This window comes from Lycorma delicatula, chromosome 11, assembly GCF_047948215.1.
Source record: "Lycorma delicatula isolate Av1 chromosome 11, ASM4794821v1, whole genome shotgun sequence".
In the NCBI taxonomy this organism is placed as follows: Eukaryota; Metazoa; Arthropoda; class Insecta; order Hemiptera; family Fulgoridae; genus Lycorma; species Lycorma delicatula.
The window spans coordinates 31,317,179-31,333,178 of record NC_134465.1 but is presented as its reverse complement, the minus strand read 5'-3'; the positions used below and the strand labels follow the sequence as shown (position 1 = coordinate 31,333,178).

The following is a 16,000-nucleotide window of genomic DNA, read 5'->3' as shown; positions in this document are numbered from 1 at the left end:
AAATAATTTAATTTTTTTTGTTTATTGTACCTTATATTGGTTTTTAATCTAAAGAATTAAAATTTAAGAAAAAAATTGAAAAATTTAACTTGCATTTAATAATCATATATTACAGAATGCTGTCCCACGAAGAATATTTATTAGGTAGAGTAAGAATAATACAATTTTCTATCAATTTCGTCTGTTTTTCTTTAATAAAAAACCGTTTTTTAAAAGTTTTTATTAGCTGTATTTTCATTAATTTTCTAAAAATTAAATTCTCTACAAGTTTGTTACTAAATTTTTCGCATTTATTACTCATTTAGCAAAGCTATTGTATTACAAACCTAAAAATACTTGTTCTTAGACATCGAATAAAATGTTTTATGTCTGACATCTTAACAAATTCTCGAGTTACAGTTCTGGGATCTGTTTTATCATATTTCTTCAGCTGAAATTACATAAGAAACCTTTAATTTGGGTCTAAAAAATTATAATAGGATTTTTTTTATTAGAAGAACTGAGATCAGGACGAAATCTTTGGCTAGCCATAACTCGAAAACAATGCGTTTTCAGACCTATGTTTACATGAACCTTTTTCATTATTTTCACCAGTAGAACATGTCCTGAATGTTTCTCAGTTTCTTTGTGGGTCATCCTGTTTATATATATATACATATATATATAGAGAGAGAGAGAGAGGAGAGAGAGAGAAATATTTAAAAAAATATATGAATGTATATAAATGGATATTTAGTAGAATCTAATCAATGCACCAATAAATCGCACACAAATAGACAACTGTGCATACAACATACACACATACACCAAAATAGAATTCTATTGCTAGTATGATGATTCAGTCGAGATGTCAGTCGTTTTAAAAGAAAGGCGTTCTTTCATTAACCAAAAAGCATTCTTAATGTAAAGAAAAAAAGTTTTAACAGCTAAATGTAATTAATTAAATTTCCTTTCACGTACAAAACAAGAAAACATCATTTTGATTTACTTATTTTTATTTATCAACAGTATACAAACAAAAAGCTATACTAAAAATTATATCAAACCAATCGAGTGATGAATGACAAAAAAAGTAAATTAAAATACGATTAAGACACCTGCTATGGAAAAAAATATAAAAAAACCTATTTTGTAAAATAATAAATTATAGTTAAAAATCAGCCTTTTATTCTTTAAATAACAACAATAATAATAATATAAAAATAAACTAAATCTTTTTAAAGTTAAAATTTCAGGTTATTTAAACAAAAGAAGTATTAATTACAAATGACCAATTAACACACAAGAATTTCTTCAATTTAAAGTTTTTACACACAAACACATTTAAAGACCTACTTAGATAAAAATCTGAGTTTAGTCCAAATCCGACACAGAAAATGGCCGAGACCCAAATGTTAAAAAAAAAAATAAAAAAAAATAAATGTATATACGAGAGTAAGGTCCTAGTCTACGTCACCACTAAAAATACACCTAGACAGGGAACTCAAATGCTTTATAATCTTTTAATAAAGTAACGAGAAAAAAAAATTATTTGGTCAAAAAAGGTTGGATAGTACTCGATATTTACAATACGAATTAAAAATGAAACAACGTGAAAGAAACTAGAACCTCCTTCGAAAAATAGAGAACTGAAAGAAAAAAAAAACAATTAACAACCGTATCATTTCCTTCAACAAAATTTAAGTATTTTCGTTTTCATTAATTGTTCGGATATATATGCAGCAACTGCAGCAATAATGGGAAAGTAGAATCGATTAAAAACAAAAATTTGGTCTTTTTTAAAATTTGTACTTCAAGGAGATATTTAAAAAAAATTAAATATATCGTAAATAATCTGCTAAAAAATCTTTTACTCCGATCTTCTCAAATCCAAAAAAAAAATTATTTTTGACAGACGAGCGTATGTAAGTACAAACATGGTAGGCAGATACTTCTTTCGGGGAAGGGGGAACACATTTATTAAATCTTAACAAAAATTGGATAAAAGGATGGGGGTGTGTTTTGATAGAAATAAAATTTCATTTACTTAGGTACTTTGGCAAAAAATTTCTTTTGAAAGTTTTTTTATCGAGACCACAAATTACAGAAAAAAAAATTATTCAATATTCCCACCCGTCACAAAAAAACTACTTTATATATTTATCTTTTTTCTTCCTTGACTAGTTTCGGCGTGACGTCAGTAAGTACGTACGTATGTATCCCGCATAACTCAAAAACGATTAAACATAGAATGTTGAAATTTTGAATGTAGGACTGTTGTAACATCTACTTGTGTACCTCCCCTTTTGATCGCAATCGACTGAACCAAAAGTGTCCAGTAAAGTCCAAAATCCAAAACAATTTCAATTTTGGACTTTTTCTTAACTACAGCAATAAGCTCTATTGAGAGCTTTTTAACGATATATCGTAAAAGGTACTTATTTTTACTGGTTCAAGATTTATAGCCAAATCAAATTTTAATTAACGAGATATTTGAATCTTACAAGGGGAAAAACACATCGGTTCCAATCCGACTTCATTTCCTTCTTTTTTTTTAAATTTAAGTATATTGATTTATTAATAATAAAGTTAAATATTTATTAAAAATTATTAAAATAAATTTTTTACAATAAATAATAATTCAATAATAACAATAAAAAAAAAGTTAAACCAGAAGTTATTAGTGATACCGGCCTCCGTGGCACGAGTGATAGCATCTCGGCCTTTCATCCGGAGGTCCCGGGTTCGAATCCCGATCAGGCGTGGCATTTTTCATACGCTACAAAATTCCATTTCCATATTCCACGCCAAGCTTCAAGCTTATGTAGCGATATCAAGCCAAAAATAAGAAGTTATATACAATTCATTAAAAAAAAATGTGTATATGTAATAGGCGTACAAGGAAGTCCTGTAATGTCCACATCAAATTATTTTAACTACATTTTACTTCAAGGGAAAGGAATTTTTTACACCTATATTTTCTACAACAATTAACCTTAAAAGCACTACAACAAATTTTTACCCGTTTCACTCCAAATTTTTTTTTTTACTTTTTAAAATTTATTTTAAATTTAAATCCATCTCGCAAGTTACCCATTCCAATTAAAATGTAATTTTTTTTTTTAAATCCCATTCTCTTCAGTATTTCTTGGGAAAAAATTTAGCAAAAAATGTTACACCCTTCCTAGAAAATAACAACTTTTTAACTTTTGTTATCACTACTTGGGAATTATTTTTAAAAAATTAATTTCACCCGAATGCTTCCCCATGAGTATGGGAGATCACAAAATAAAATATTTTTTCAAAAATGAATTTCATTTGAATCAACTTGAATCACTTGACCGGCGCGACTTAGCCAGAAATATTATGGAATTTATTGCCGGTTTTTTAACATTTGAATAAAAATGTTGTGTAGATAGATCGAAAAGTCGCGCACATTAAAATGAAAGTGTCTATAAATAATAATAATAATAATAATATAATTAAAAATGTATTATCAGCTACCACAATATAAAAAGCACTATGGGTATTTATTCCCTTGTTTAGCCTTCGGGAATCACCGTCAGGTATTAATTCAGAAGATGAATTAGGATAATATGTATGAGTAAGTGATGTGTAGTCTTGTACAGTCTCAGTTCGACCATTCCTGAGATGTGTGATTAATTTAAACCCAACCACCAAAGAACACCGGTATCCACGATCTAGAATTCAAATCCGTATAAAAGTAACAGCCTTTACTAGTATTTGAACCTTAGAAATCAGCTGATTTGCGAAGACGCGTTCACCACTAGACCAACACGGTGGGTTAGCACTATGAGTATTAACAACAAACCTAGACGCCAATGTGATGTGTAGTGATCACAAGACGCTTGCAGCAATGCTTTGTTTATTGTTTGATAAAGATGTCGTTTTCCCAAGAGCAACGAGTTTTTATTGTTGAACATTATTTTTCCAGTCGTTCTTATGCACGTGTTGCAGACGAATTTCGTGGGAAATATCCGGATGTGACAGTGCCTAACAATTCGACCATACCGAGATTAATCGGCCGTTTTAGAAAATGCGGATCAGTTGCAGACAATAAGAGAACCGGGAGACCGGCCTTTTTGACTGATGCTAAATCGGCTGAGGTTAAGAATGTGACGCAGCGTTCGCTTTCAAAAAGTTAGAGGAGACTATCAGCGCACTCGCAGATTTCATATGGAAGTGCTCAGAAGAACGATGTAGCGATTACACTTTCCTGCATATCATGTTGGCAGTGTTCTGGAATCGAAGAACCCGCACAAAAGAAAAGCGCGTTCTGTACTGTACATGGTTTCGGTAATTTGTTGACAACCGTGGAATTGCAGAGCTTGACCGTATTTTCTTCAACGATGAGGCGTGTTTTCACCTTAGTGGCTAACAGTCAAAACACTTTAATTTGGTCGACTGAAAATCCAAATGTGTTACATGAAGACTCCTTACGCTATCAGAAAATGGGAGTATGATGTGTCTTATCACGTCGTCGAATAGTGGTCCCTATTTTCTTTGAAACTACACTGAACATTGTTGTGTACCGAAACATCATCGAACAGTTGTATTTCGCTTCTTGAAGGTGATTGAAACATGATTGTTGGTTCCAGCAGGACAGTGCCACGTGTTATACATCTACTGGAACCGTGCATTTCTTGTACGAGTTTTTTGGCGAGCGTATCATCTCTGAAGGATTATGGCTCCCACCTTCACCCGATTTGACGTCCCTAGACTTCCTGGGAGTTCGTTTTTTTTTTTGTTTAGCTTTCGGAACCACCGTAAGGTATTACTTCAGGGAATGATGTGTATGTATGTAAATGAAGTGTAATCTTGTACAATCTCAGGTCGACCGTTCCTGAGATGTGTGTTTAATTGAAATCCAACCACCAAAGAACACCGGTATCCACGATCTAGTACTCAAATCCGTATAAAAGTAACTGCCTTTACTAGGATTTGAACCTTACAACTTTCGGCTTCGAAATCAGCTGATTTGCGATGACGAGTTTAACCACTAGACCAAGCCGGTGAGTTTCCTACACGGTTATGTTGAAGGAAAGGTCTATAAAAATAGGCCACACTCAATGGAGGAACTAAAGATGAACATAATAACGGAGATTAACATCAGTATACACATATGCTCCACAATGTGGCCTCGAACGTGATAAAAAGAATTCGTACATGAATTACCGAACGGGACAACCATTCTGAGCATATATGAAAACAAATAAATTTTTAAATATTATTAATTAATGTGTTATTTTTTATTACTTTGATGTGCGCGACTTTTGGATCTCTATGTATTAGAGGTGAAAAGTATGGTAAAACATTTTTTTTTTTTAATTTCTACACTTTTTTGGCTACTGAAATCTTCCATATTCATGAGCTCTCTCTCTCTCTCTCTCTCTCACTCTCTCTCTCTCTCTCTCTCTCTCTCTCTCTCTCTGTGTGTGTGTACGCACGCACGCGCGCTTGGATGAATATAAATACATAAAAATATATGTTAGTGGAGATTTGCCGGTTGAAGCACAAACTTTAGTGAAATGAATTAATGAACTGTGAATTGTTGAGTCTCTATCATTGCGTAAGCTGGGTTTAAACTGAACGATTCAAATCAATCGAATGAAGAATATTAAAAAAATAATAAATTAAGTTTACGTTAAATAAAATAATATAAATGAATTAAAAAACTTTCTGTTTAATAATAACGGGCTTCCCGTGAGGACTGCGTGTGGCTGGAGTCGGTGAGGCGATTCGAGCACCTCATTCGACCGATCACCATCAACTGGTAACAAGCGGGATGCCCTTTGGGCGCTGTTTTGAGAGGTGCAATGGGGTGTTCTTATAATAAATATTTCTGCAAACAAACGTCCGATTTTCAAAATTCAAACGGGGTGTTTGTTAGTAGGTTAAAGGCTAAGTTTTGCATGCATCAGGTAAACTCTCGATCTAACAAAATACGGTTATTCGGAAATTTTGTTATATCTTCGCAACCGATCTTACGATTTTCAAAATTCAAACCGGGTGGTATTTGATAGTATAATACAAAATTGCGATGGAACTAAGCCTAACAAAAATTGATATATTCAGAGAAATCGAGTGGCTGCACTACGCTGAGATCAGCTTGAATCCGGCGAGCTCCCACAAACATTCTTTGTAGAGTTTGATGACAGTACGATTAAAAATAATCCTTTCGGCATCGGATTGAGGATCGAGCCCATTATTGTCGAATCTGAATATCTTCGTTGACGGACAAAATTTTCTTATCGATGTAACACTTGGTGATGAGAACTTTAAATCATTATACAACCTTAGATGCCGGCTACTTCTACAACACGAAAAATATATTTAAACAAAATAAAACTGTCTGAAAGTTGATCGGTCACCCATTATTTTATTTAATTAAATACTACATAACGATTTTTAGTCCTTTATTTCCATATCTTTTACATTTTTTTTTTAATACGATTTATTGTCGACCCGGATACCCTAGAACACGTGATGTTCTAGTGCCCGCAGTGGGATATCACCGCCTACCTTGCTCGGAGATTACCGGACGATCAGCGTGGAGAACATCATCGGCATCACGTAGCGGAGCCCCAAGAGTTTTGACACCATTGCAGGGTTCGTGGCGAGGGTTCTTCAGTAGAAGGATCGGGGGGGGGGGGGTTGGGGATGAGGAACAGCTCTCTACGGAGCTACCGTTCGCACATGCTTCCACGAGTGGGCGGAAGCGCTGAGACACGGGAACTCTCACATGCCAGTGCCTCTCCCCGTTAGAGGCACTGGCATAAAGATCGACTTACGACTCCTGGAGTGGGAACCCAGGGATGGCATAGCCGGGCCTGGTAGATCCTATTCTGGGAGTTTGAGGCGAGCGCAAAAAGAGATCCGACCGGCGGACTGAGAAGTGGAAGCCTGATAGAGTAAAGGACACTCCTCTGGGCTGTGTAATAATTATAGGATCCGGTCCGGGGAGGAAAAAAAAAAGATTCGAGGATATAATTCATTTTTGTTATTTTACGTTTTCAAATTAATTTTCTGAAAATTTCGCATTTAAATATTCAAAATAACCCACCGGACTGTTCTGGTAAACTCGTCGTCGCAAATCGGTTATTTAACAGCTGATTTTCGAAGTTGAAATCCTAATAAAAGTTTGTTACTTTTATCGGATTTGAATACTAGACAACGGATACCGGTGTACTTTGGTGGTTGGGGTTCAATTAAACATAAATCTCAAGAATGGTCGGCCTGAGTCTGAACAAGACAACACCTCATTTACATGTCATACATATTATCACCTTATCGGGCCGTCAGGGGAGTGCTTATGGTTCAAAAATTGAACAGATTGCAACGTACACACACGTTAGGAAAATAAAAAAATAAATAATAAAATATACAAAGTAACTTTGAATATTTAAATGTCGTTAGATTTTATATTATTATAATCCAAAACTAAGCATTAATGACAACAAAGCTAAAAAAAATAATCGTCAGAAAAATAAATTTTCATTAAAATTATTTTTCATTTAAATTTTGTGGAAAACATATTACGGATCCAGCAAAGGATTTTTTTTATAAACTATACAAATAAAAGACAATCTTCATTTTGTGTGTGCCCTAATATCTGAAAAACTACTTAAACCGATTTCGCTAGAAATTTCACAATTTATGTCCCTGGAGTATTTATATATTATTAGTTCCATAATAATTTAATCACATTACTATCTGAGGAAATCTATATTGACATAGACAACAATCGATATAGACGATATCCCTCGACATTGAATTTATTAAAGGAAATCTTAGGTTATTTATTTATAAGTTTTTTTTTTTTTACTTCCTTGAAAAAAAGTGAAGGAATTACTGTGATCACGAAAAATTTCGGTTTTCAGATTTCAACGGAACTATCCATTTTGACTAGTATCGGCGTGAAGTCTGTAACGTACATATGTACTTCGTGTAACTCAAAAATGATTAGCCGTAGGATGTTGAAATTTTGTATTTAGGACTGTAACATCTAGTTGTGCACCTCCCCTTTTCATTGCAATCGACTGAACTAAAAGTGTTCAAAAAAGCTTAAAATCCAAAACTTTTGATTTGTAGTAATAAGTCCTCCTTGAGAGCTTTTCAACGATATATCGTAAGCGGTACTTATTTTCATCGGTTCCAGAGTTATAGCCAAATAAAATTTGGCTATAATTAATGAAGAAATATTTGGATGTTACAAGGCACATCGATCGAATCAGACTTCATTTCCTTTTTTTAATTTTTTTTTTTTAATTAATATATTGATTTATAGGGACAAGGGAAGCAATTTAAGGCCTCATATTAATAGTAGAAGGAAGATTAAAGAAAAACAAATCAACATACTTGGCATTTATAGACCTAGAAAAGGCATTCGATAACATAGACTGGAATAAAATGTTCAGCATTTAAAAAAAAATAGGGTTCAAATACTGAGATAGAAGAACAATTGCTAACATGTACAGGAACCAAACAGCAACAGGAACAATTGAAGAACATAAGAAAGAAGCCGTAATAAGAAAGAGAGTCCGACAAGGATGTTCCCTATCTCCGTTACTTTTTAATCTTTACATGGAACTAGCAGTTAATGATGTTAAAGAACAATTTAGATTCGGAGTAACAGTACAAGGTGAAAAGATAAAGATGCTACGATTTGCTGATGATATAGTAATTCTGGCCGAGAGTAAAAAGGATTTAGAAGAAACAATGAACGGCATAGATGAAGTCCTACGCAAGAACTATCGCATGAAAATAAACAAGAACAAAACAAAAGTAATGAAATGTAGTAGAAATAACAAAGATGGACCACTGAATGTGAAAATAGGAGGAGAAAAGATTATGGAGGTAGAAGAATTTTGTTATTTGGGAGGTAGAATTACTAAAGATGGACGAAGCAGGAGCGATATAAAATGCCGAATAGCACAAGCGAAACGAGCCTTCAGTCAGAAATATAATTTGTTTACATCAAAAATTAATTTAAATGTCAGGAAAAGATTTTTGAAAGTATATGTTTGGAGTGTCGCTTTATATGGAAGTGAAACTTGGACGATCGGAGTATCTGAGAAGAAAAGATTAGAAGCTTTTGAAATGCGGTGCTACAGGAGAATGTTAAAAATCAGACGGGTGGATAAAGTGACAAATGAAGAGGTATTGCGGCAAATAGATGAAGAAAGAAGCATTTGGAAAAATATAGTTAAAAGAAGAGACAGACTTATAGGCCACATACTAAGGCATCCTGGAATAGTCGCTTTAATATTGGAAGGACAGGTAGAAGGGAAAAATTGTGTAGGCAGGCCACGTTTGGAATATGTAAAACAAATTGTTAGGGATGTAGGATGTAGAGGGTATACTGAAATGAAACGACTAGCACTAGATAGGGAATCTTGGAGAGCTGCATCAAACCAGTCAAATGACTGAAGACAAAAAAAAAATTGATTTATTAATAATTATTAACCTCTGATTGTATTAAAGTTTTACGATAAATAATAATTTGAAAAAAATATATATCAGAAGTTATTAATGAAATAAAATTTTATGTACTTTTCATTTAAAAAAAAAAAAAATGTGTATATGTAATTTAATAAGCGTACTACGAAATCATGTGCTGTCCACATCAAATTTTTTTATTTATGATTTATATAGCAGTGAGATCGGTGACGTTTAAACTTTGATAAACATTTTGGCAATAACGAAGCATTCCCGGGTCCATTAGTAAAAAATAAATAAAAGAACCATCGAAATCGTGTTACTAAAAATACGGCATCCCGTTTAAAAAAAAAACCGTTTTAATAACTTTATTTTAATTTTTTAAATGTCGAAATTTAAAGAACTACTGAATAAAACATTTATTTTTAATTTTTGTGGTTAAATATTTTCTTTAAATCTATTTTATATTTTAACGAGGTTTATTTTAGTTTAAAATTTAAATAGCCTACAAAAATCACTGTCCGTATAAAAAAGTTCAATTTTAAGAAAACAGAATCCCGAGAACCTTCATATTGAAAAAAAATACTGAAAACGATAAGACTATGAAAAGCGTGTTTTACGGTTTTATGAAATGCGGAAAGTCTTATTTTTTATTACTCCAAGTTTATAGATTAACTTTTTTGAATTTTCGCTTGTTAACACTTAAAATATCAAAATGACATTAGTTTAAACATAATATGCGTAACTATAAATAAATTATTTTTATAGAAAAAATTCTTCAACTTCTTATGTGTACAGTATATTATTTTCGTTAAAATATCTTCCACTAAGTTCTAGAAAAGACATACATTGGGATCGGACCAAAAGAAGTATCTACTCTAAAAAAAAATTAGATAACTTCACACACCTCTTCCGTAAAATATTCAAAAAGTTCAGTGTCGATATTATGGAATTGAGAAGAAAACAACTATTATTAAACTTCAAGAAATATTTATAACAAAAAGTGAAAGAAAAGGTTTGTTTAATGTTTGACGTAAAATGAAGAAGGTTAAATTAAAATAATATATATTCTTAAGCATATTACAATGGCCAAGACTACTCAAAAAACAGCAAGGTAAATGCAAACGTGCAACAACGTACTTCAGAGACACAGCGTGCCAAAATCTCTAAAAACAGCTTTGAAAATAATTGAACACCGCGATTTTTTCTTTTTAAATAGTCATACACCGTAAAAAAAAACTTAACAATAAACCTCGGACCTGCATTCTTTAAATACCTTTGTTACCAGTCAATAAAAAATAATTTAAAAATAATAATACTTTTTTATGATAAATTCACTATATAAGGTCGAAGCTTTAATATGGGAATACGGAACAGAAACATTGTAGCATATGGAAAATGTTATGTCAAATCGGCATTCTAATCTGAGACAGTTTGAATTAAAAAATCTGATGTGAACACTACATGACTTCCTTGTACGCCTATTTAATTACATATACACTTTTTTTTTTTCATTAATAACTTCTGAAATTTTTTCTATTTTCTTTTATTGTTATTATTGAATTATTATTTATCCTAATTTTATTTTTTTACGATAAGATGTTAATAATTATTAATAAATCAATATATTTAAATAGGGGGAAAAAGTTAAAAAATAAAAGTAGATGATATCCGATCCGAATCGATGTGGTTTCCCTTATATGATCCAAATATTTCATTAACTAAAATTTTATTTGACTATAACTCTGGAACCGATGAAAATAAGTACCGCGTATGATATATCGTTGAAAAGCTCTAAATGAGGGCTTATTACTGCGGTTAAGAAACACTTCGAAATCCAATTTGTTTTGGATACTTTTGGTTCAATCGACTGGAATCAAAATGGGAGATGCACAACTAGATTAGATTACAACAGCCCTAAATCCAAAATTTCAACATCCTACGGCTAATCGTTTTTTGGGTTATGCGAGGTACGTATATATGTAAGTACAGACGTCACGCCGAAACTAGTAAAAATGGATTCAGGTGTAGTCAAAATGGATATTTCCGTTGAAATCTGAAAACCGAAATTTTTCACCATCACAATACTTCCTTTATTTTGTATAAGGAAGTAGAAACTAAAATGTTATAATTCCTCCAAGGAGGTCAGCTAAAAGAAAAATCCCTTTTTTTTGGTAATAATCATAGATTTAATATAACAACGTAAGGAACAAAACGCCAATATTCAATTCCATAGATTAACAAGTTATTATAAATGATATATAAGTCTGTAATATTATCATTTGAACGCATCCTTTTTAGGTGATAAAACATGGGGAAATATTTCGGGAAAAAATCTGAAAATTAACACTGATTTCCATAAAAAAACGTTCTGTAACAAGACATTTTTAATTAGAAAACACATTTTTAAAATTAAAAAAGAGGGATCTACCCCTTTCTTCGATTAACCTTTCCTTTTTTTTTTTTTGTAATTTGCAATGAAACATTTCAATTTACCAGCAGTACATTCCAACGGACAAAATTGAGATTAAATCAATTATGAAAAAAAACAGAAATTTCAGTTTTGAAATTTCAAATTTTTCTTCTTGTCAATTTTACTTCCTTATAACCTTCTCATAACCGCTGTAGTTTTTTCAAATATTTACAAGTATATTTTTTTTTAAATACGGAATACCTGAATTGATAAAACGTAAAATCAATAAATTTTAATTAATTTCAAAACCTTAGGAAATTTAAAAAGGGGGGTTCCTATTTTTCCATGAAATTTATTTAGGAATTTACCCGCCGAGGACGTATTTATTTTAATTTTTTCAAGGAAAAAAAAACTTCAATAGTAATTTTTTTTTAATTTTACTACAATCTTTCCGTTACAGTAAGAGAATTGAACAAATCCAGAGACGAACACCAAATAATTCAGTAACAGCTAATATTCTTCTCTTTCATTCAAATTAAATAAAAAAAATCTAGCAAATAAAATTAGTGCAGCAGAGCTAAAACAAAATATAGTTAACGACGAGAAACTCGGTTGGGATTAAGCCAATACACAAACATAAGCGCACGTTTAAAAAAACATCATTACAGTATTCTTTGTCACCTTTTTATACAATACTAAATTAACAAACAGAAACTGTCACAACAATTTTAATGGAAATCAATCGGATAACAAACGAATATAGTTGTGATTGATTTAATAAAAACATAAATAAATATATTATCTTATATGCTAATTGATGAACCAGGTTTCACCCGGGTCTGCAAGTTTTGTGCAACCTCCCTGGGTCACTCGTTCGTCGTCAAGGATTCAGCAGTAGATATTGCATCAAAGTTAGGGTTCGATTCCCGGTTTACCCAAAATATACTGCAGTCGGTTTTTTGTTGTAACTCCTGGATATGATGCGGATTCTCATAGCCAGGTCACACGCCGACTTACCGGTTTACCCTGTTTCAAATAAACAAGCCCAAAGAAATCGGTCGTTTCTTTGGCGTTACAGAAAGGATAAGAATGGCAGTCTACCTAATCACCTTGATATAAAGTTAAACAGTAGAGTTTCAATTTGGACCGCGTAGAACGACCCGTGGTAAACCGTATTGTACTTATCACCCTATGTCGAAATAAAAATTTATGAAAAATCCGGTCTAACAATCGAGATTCCCACGAAAGACCGTTGAAAATATTATACTACTGTAAAAATGTACAGTTCGATGATAGTTTTGAAGAACAGAACTAAATCATTAAAGACTGCATTGACACGATGTCAAAAATTACATATAAATTTATGATTTAAGCTGAGGAATAGTAGCCCTGCGTTATCCAGAAATTTTCATATTCTAAGTACGCGGTTTTCTACACTCGCACCTCAAATTACAAAACTAAATACTGCAGATCCAACATTCTAAGAACGGATACAATAGTAATATAATAAGACTAAGTACAACCCGGGTCGGATAATGAAAGAGAGATTTACCGACACAGGGGCCGCGAAATAAGAAAAATAATTGTATTCTTCAATGTAAAAAGCCTCTTTAAGTAAATAAAATCCTTTTCAGCACGCCGGAAGGCGGAGGTAGATTTAACCGGTGCTAAGTAGAGAATAAAAAAGATTTCCTCCTTAAAGTTAAGAAAAACTTCAAATTTACTCGATACGAAAATTGTTGCATGTGAAAAAAATTTCACATGTTTAGCATACGACAAGCACCATCTACTTACAATTCCATCAACATTTTAGTCATCCCTTACCGTAAGGGTTGGTCATCAGACAAAAGTTTTAGGTAATGTTCAGAGGACTAACGACCACTTTAAATCGATTCTATAATGGGGGGGGGGGGGCGGGTATGATTTTTTTTGTCTTCGAAACTCCTGGGCCAATGGTTTGTATTATCAAAAAACTTTACTAAGAAAGGTTTTAGGTTCTTATCCAAAGAATAGTAGGAACTTTAAACGAATTCGATATTTTACTTAATAAGAAAGTTATAGCGATATTTTGTTTTTTCGAAAAAGCCCCCCTATTTCCATCCCCATGGTCCGAATTTGTCCGTTAACAAACTCGACCGAGATTTTGGGTCGTTATATTTTATATATCAATTTGAAAGTGACACGCAAAACTACGGCAGTTATTGTGTTCACAAGAAAGTGAAATATATATATAAACTTTTGAACCGACTGTCGTTTTGGGGTCTGGGGGATGTGAAACGCGAAGATATGTCGAAGTTTTCCGTAAGTCGAATCATGGTACCCATTACAATAGGTAGCTTTCTAATGAAATCTACCTAACAGCGCCTGTACCGTCAAAAGATTGGCATACGTTGTAACACACTGCTTTTGTTCCAGATACTAACGGGTGTTTTAAAAAGGACGCAACCCCTTTTTTTGAGGACGTGAATTTATTACAAAAATAATAATATTAATAAAGTACTTATACAACAATATTCAAATTACCTTTAATAATTTTACAACAGATGTTCAAATGATTTCCTGTGATCTCGTTGTAAGTTCGTACACGTTCATATCATAACATCTGCACTTTTCGTAATGATTGAAATCTCATTTTCAATGTTAGACTTCAATTCGTCAAGCGTATGAGGATTCTTTTTAAAAACTATATTTTTTAAATACCCCCAAAGGAAAAAAATCTGCTGGTTTAGCAACCGGGATCTTGGAGCCACAACCCTTTTGATATCAAATTACGGCCAAAACATTTCCGTAACATATGCAGCAGTTCATTATCAGTATGATAAGTTACGTTATCCTGCAGGAACCGGCATTCATGTTCGTGTAAATCTAACATGGCAATAAACTGTTCGATTAAGTTTCGATAAACCAACCGTTTACAGATGTCAAAAAATAAAGGCCCTATTACACGACGCCGGGAGATCGCATACCAAACACTAATTTTAGGTGCGTGTTGTCGTTCGTGAAACGCGTGAAAATTTTAAGCGCTCCATATTCAGCAGTTACGGCTGTTAATGTAGCCAGCCGAGTGAAACCTCGTCGCTGAAATAAACACGGTCCAAAATTTCAATACCGTGGTCATTAACAAGACAACGAAACCGACTGCAATACTGTAAACGTTCTTCGTCGTCTACTGCTTTCAGTTCTTGAACGACGCCGATGCGATAAGCATGCACTTGTAATTTTTTAGTAATCTGTAGACAGTGAAAGTCTAATCAGTGAAAATAATTTTTTAGCGATTTTCTGGGTGAGCGAGTCAAACGTTCCTTCACATCCACCAGATCTTCTACTGTTAACAGTGATGGTCGACCTGCGTTTTATCGATCATGTGTACTCCCGGTTTCACGAAATCTATTAATCAAACGCGATATTGTTGACTTAATAGGAACTGAAGAATTGGGAAATTTTATCCAAAACTTATCTTTCACTCGTTCGTAAGATTCATACACGCAGTAAGTCGATAATAAACTCACGTTCGTCAATGGAAAAAGACATAGTTAACAAAATAGAGACGAATTTATACTGGTGAATACTAGTGCATAAAGACATTTCAACTGTTACAAACTGCTAACCTTGAGTACAGTGTTGCCAATTGACATGTACGGAGAAATAAAATTTACCTACGCGTGATTTCTACCTTCTTAATCTTAGGGTTTCGTTTTTGAAACACCTGATAATCACCACTAAACACATTACGTGAGCTAAAGGTTTGCCCCTGTCTTCGTCAGGCTGTCAACTGTCGGCTGGCTTAGGCGGGACGGGTGAGCGCGGGGTTTGTTGTACTATTTAACCAAATTAAAATACTAACAAAATGACGCATTTGTATATAAAATGCAAACACAACAGATGATATAATGACTAGCATATTAGTCACAGCAGTTGGCGAGGTGAAAACTTTGAACCGACGAATTGTAACAGGTTTCTTTTAAAACGGAAATCTTTAGTAACACGCGAAAGATTTATACGAAATGAAAAGAAACCAGAGTTGCAGTTTCATCTTATCCTCTGCGGAAAAATATTGCTTAACTGCGGACCCGGAGATTAAAAAAAAAATGTTGAATCTAATCTAAATTAAGTGATTTAAAATGTTATATTAAACAGATTTCTGTTCCA

The 16,000-nt window shown here is 32.9% G+C and overlaps 2 protein-coding genes and 1 non-coding gene across 3 annotated transcripts in view; 1 reads left to right on the top strand and 2 right to left on the bottom strand.

Moving 5' to 3' along the window:
- LOC142332366 (putative protein FAM10A4) overlaps positions 1-16,000 on the bottom strand; it is a 130,953-nt gene that overhangs the window by 64,499 nt on the left and 50,454 nt on the right. The window lies entirely within an intron of this gene.
- The window catches only part of LOC142332364 (uncharacterized), an 89,583-nt gene that overhangs the window by 37,134 nt on the left and 36,449 nt on the right, over positions 1-16,000 (top strand). The gene's annotated exons all lie outside the window — the stretch shown is intronic.
- On the bottom strand, positions 15,754-15,875 carry LOC142332645 (U5 spliceosomal RNA). Its single transcript, XR_012758360.1, has one exon. It is a non-coding gene; the product is annotated as a U5 spliceosomal RNA (small nuclear RNA).